The sequence below is a fragment of the Solanum pennellii genome, chromosome 3 (assembly GCF_001406875.1).
Source record: "Solanum pennellii chromosome 3, SPENNV200".
Taxonomy (NCBI): domain Eukaryota; kingdom Viridiplantae; phylum Streptophyta; class Magnoliopsida; order Solanales; family Solanaceae; genus Solanum; species Solanum pennellii.
Genome location: NC_028639.1, coordinates 28,180,468 through 28,185,051, shown reverse-complemented (window position 1 = coordinate 28,185,051; position 4,584 = coordinate 28,180,468). Strand labels below are relative to the sequence as shown.

Sequence of the window (4,584 nt, the reverse complement as noted above, 5' to 3'; positions counted from 1 at the left end):
ACACTTGTCTCCTCTCTTCATGTTTTGTTAATTTAATTTATTTATTAAGATGAAGTAAATTAACAAAGTGAGGCATGTCAAACTAGATTAAAGCAAGGAACCACCTAACAGTAGGAGCAGATTCTTAAGCATTGTGGACGATTTTTGCATAAACCGAAGTGTTTACATCAGTGTTGAGGTGGGAAAGAAGATGTTGAACATCTGGACGCAAATTTTCTGCTGCTCTTCCAAAAAGAGCCAGAATTTCTGATCTGGGTTTACTAGATGCCACCTCGTAATGAATAACATGATGCCTGATTCAGGTATAAATTGGAAAAGTGTAAAAAATAAATAAATAAATACATCAAATCAATTACCAAAAAACAAGAAGTTTCTTTTCTTACAGGAAGTCGATAAGATCACTTATTTCCGTTGCTTCAATAGGTGCTGACAGCTGTGAGTTCTTCCCAAACACATCCACCAAAATATTCAAAAGCAGCGACACTGTCTGTTTTCCAACATATGAAACAATTGATCAACATCTCCATACAGACGCATATTTATACTTCCATGACACTCTGTCTTTGATGAAATCCATAATCAAAAATCTATATCAACTTAAATCTTTATAATAATGTTGACAAACTTTTATGCAAGTTCAAAGCTACACTAACTTTAATATTCATTTCAATATGGCTTAGGGAAGGGGAACCTTGGAATAACTGGTAAAGTTGTTGCAATGTGACAAAGAGGTCACGGGTACAAGTCTTGTCAAGAGTCTCCGACATAAATGCAAGTTAAGTTGCGTACATTAGACCCTTTCTTCTTATATATATATATATATATATATATATGTTCTTATGTGATGTGACAGGATCTTATATCTATGTGTTTTGTATGTTATATTGGTGCTATTTTGTAAGGTTTCTGTTTTATGGAATGAAAAGTGAAATTACAGTGAAGTTCACTGTATAGTTCATTAAATTGATATAAATTGACTTTGACTTGTATTGTGTTATAAATGTGGTGATTGGTTCTTAGATGTGGTTCTTATGCTTATGATATGATGTTTTAATCAAAAAGAGCGTATTTGTCATAAATGTTCATTTCTCATCTTTTATGCATTAAGACATACTTTGTACATATGTTTGTACTAATTCAATAAATTTTGTTATATCAAAAGGTGTAGGTACAAGGTGAGTAGCGTCTTGAAGCAATGCATGGAAACTAGGATTCTTTCAAGGAAGTTGAAGTATGTCCTCACTTGACTCTTCTTCATAACTATCTCTAGATTTCTTTTATTCAAAGTATTGTAATAGACTAAGTATTTCTATAATCGTATTGTATGGGCCGTTTTCCATGTATTCTTGAGACTATGATTGGCATATATTAAGACTTAGTGTTTTTCCTATGATTTGAATATGAAAGATGTTTTAAAATATTTTGTGTGAAAAGTTTTAATTCTGCACTACTATTCATACATATGTACAATGAATGATGTCAAAGGGCTTGTACGAGACCTCTGAGAGGTCAAGTATGTCGAGTCACACTCTGAGAATGCCATATATTATTGGGTGTTATCTCGGGGTGTGACACAACAATTCTTATTCTTAACTCTACTGGAGATCATAAGTATATTTGCACTTTTGGCATGATGTGCCTTAATAGCCAGAAAAGATTTTTTTGTTGTTGGTATTTTATGATTTTTGTAATATATATTAAAAGAACTTCACACTCTCTGAAAATGTGCCTTAGAATTACCTTTTGTAGGAGAGAAACGTTTATGTATTTTGAAGTAATCTTGATCCTACGTTGTGGAATGTGACTTTTTGTTTTTCCGTTAACTTAATGTGGTCTATTATACTTGTCTTATGATGTTTTACTCAAAACGAGCATGTTTTATACAAATGTCTTTTTAGCATGATTTTATGCATTACACCATACATTGTGTGTTGTTTGGATTTTAAATGCAGTGGTTATGACCCTAAACGCTGGATGGACATTTTTTGGGTTAAACATGCGGTTACAACACCCCAAGGATCGCCCTAGGGGTCCTTGAGGAGGACCCAACCATGGACCAACAGGCTGCCCAAGGAAGCCAAAGTTGTTCATTGGAGAAAATAGTCCGCGCCACGGACTTGGTGCACCTTGGGAAAAATATTTGGTCTGCATCCCTGAGACAACGCGGACTCTAGTGCCTCAAAAAAATTTATTTTAAAAAATCCTGTGGGAACAGCTCCGAATCGCGGACATGTTTCCTGATGATAACTCCAAAAATTTAAGTTAAGTTTCACTTGTCTAAAAAGGTCCAGCTTATGTAATGGTATTTTGGGTATTTTGCGGGCATATTATATCGTTTTATTTTAGGTCATCAAACACCTTTTACCCTAATGAGAAACTCCAACGCTCAATCAGAATCCAAAATTTGACATGCTCTCCCGTCTTTCTAAATTATCTCTCTAAGTTGAATCCTCCAGTGAAGAAGTTTCAATATCCAAGGGAGAAGAACAAATCCTTCAAGAGTCTTCACCAAAAATCGTGGGTTTATTCATACTAAGGTATCTTAGTTCATCCTTGAACCTTCTTTCATTCAAGGAGCCATTTCAAAAACTTTTCAAAAAAGGCTTCAAACTCCAATTTCTTGTATCTTTCAATCTAAGCATGGGTCTTTGCATGAAATATTTTAATGGATGAACTATTGTATTTTCAATGTCAGTTGATGATTTTAATCTCAAAACGCCGATGAACCCATTCTTATGCATATTATCAACTTTTGGTTTATAAGGTGGGTTTGTTGCATTTGAATAGATAATGTTAGAGTCGTATTTGAATTTAGAATAGCTATTATCTCATTATGCATTATTATAAGGATATTTCAAAATATTTAAAAAGGTGTCTATGCATTGTATGAAGGGTAAGCTTGTTTCTTTTATTTAGTTCCTATTGAAGTAATCTTGACTGGTATGGTCCACCTTCGGTAGAGGTGTTTACTTGAACTATACGAATATGTGTATGAATATGAGTATTGTAGTATGTGAAGTGAGGTGATGATTATGATGTATATGCATTATATGTGTTAGGAAGTTGGAAATGTGTATCTTGAAGAGGTTATGTATAAATCATATATATGTATATGTAAAGCATGCTTGTGTGTAAATTATGATGAATGTGGGTATGAGTATGTCTAGATGTCAATGTTATGCATTATGGTGATTATGTGAAATATATGATCACATGTACTCACACACACAAACACTTTGAATATATCAATGAATTTTATGAATGAAAATGGTGGAATGTAGATAGACACTCTTCGTGACTAGAGATGAAGTGTCTAGACAACTCCCTGCTAATCCTAAAGAACTCGAGAAATGAATGTAAATGGGGAATTTTGTGGTGAACACTCTTCTTGAGTTGAGATTAAGTTTTTCTTAGAAACCTCACTATTCCCAACAGCTTTCTAAGATAGTTTGGAGGTTGAATACCTTTCTTGAGTGTAGATGTGGTGTTCAAAAGTAACCTCTAGGGACTAGTACCCTTAGTGAGTTGAGATAAAGTTCCCTTGAGACATGCTAAATGGTTATTCCTTAACCTATAGTTAATGAATGTTTAAGAATCTGTGGGGAGGTACGCTTAGTATTGAGCGGATTTGAAGAAGGGGTTGGTACACTTCATGAGTAGAGATGTTGTATCCAATGTACCTCTTGAGATGAGTACTCCTCATTAGTAGAGATGAGTTACTTAGAATCAATCTCCTAATCCCTTATCTATCTGCTCACATAGGTGTAATTGTTGGAAAATCCATGTAAAGGCTCAAGAATGACCCTACCTTAGTCAAGTACAGATCCCTCATTCAGTAGGGGTTAATACTGGGATTCCATGTCTAGTTCTCATAGTCTTTGTTGATTAAAGCTAGCCCCAAAAAATGATTGTAATGAACGATGTCTTCTGAATGGTATACTACATAGGTTAGGTGGTTGTATGAGACGCTATCTATCCATTGCACAAGTCGGAATTTGGAGGGAGTCTTGGTCTGTCTTTATGTGAAAACGAATGAATGGGTCATTATGTGATCTAAATGAAGTAATGTGACTTTATGTCTAATTAAAGTGAAACATGTTGATTCTATGTCTAAGATTCATGAAGTATGATGATTTATGTGTAAGATTTGTGAAGATTATGTATATGATGAATATGATGCGCCTAGTCTAAGGGAATTCTGAAAGAGAATTAAGGTGGGAGTAGTAGTATGGGCTGCTACTTTCACATTTCACAAAGTTTAACTTGGGGGTTTTCTTGGAGGATTGTTCTTATGTGAAGTTCCTAGATTTATATATGTCCTCTAGTGTCTCTAATATTGAATGTTGACTTGTGAAATGAGATGAAGCATGCCTATATTTAGTGAACTTTAGAATAACTTTTCATAGAAATTGTCGTTATGATATATGAGTTCACAGTAAAGTATAAGTTTATGTTTAAATTACAGATATTTTACTTTATGTGCTAGATGGTCATCTATTTATTTTTTGTTACTATATTCATGAAGGGTTTACTTAAATAACATGAATGCTTTATTTCAATTAAAATGTCCTCTTTTGCATGATT

At 33.9% G+C, this 4,584-nt stretch overlaps 1 long non-coding RNA gene across 1 annotated transcript; it reads right to left on the bottom strand.

Annotated features, from left to right (window-relative positions):
- On the bottom strand, positions 1-542 carry LOC114076554. Its single transcript, XR_003577497.1, has 2 exons — positions 384-542; positions 1-293 (listed from the first exon to the last, which is right to left on the bottom strand). It is a non-coding gene; the product is annotated as an uncharacterized LOC114076554 (long non-coding RNA).
- Between the last annotated feature and the right edge of the window lie 4,042 nt (positions 543-4,584).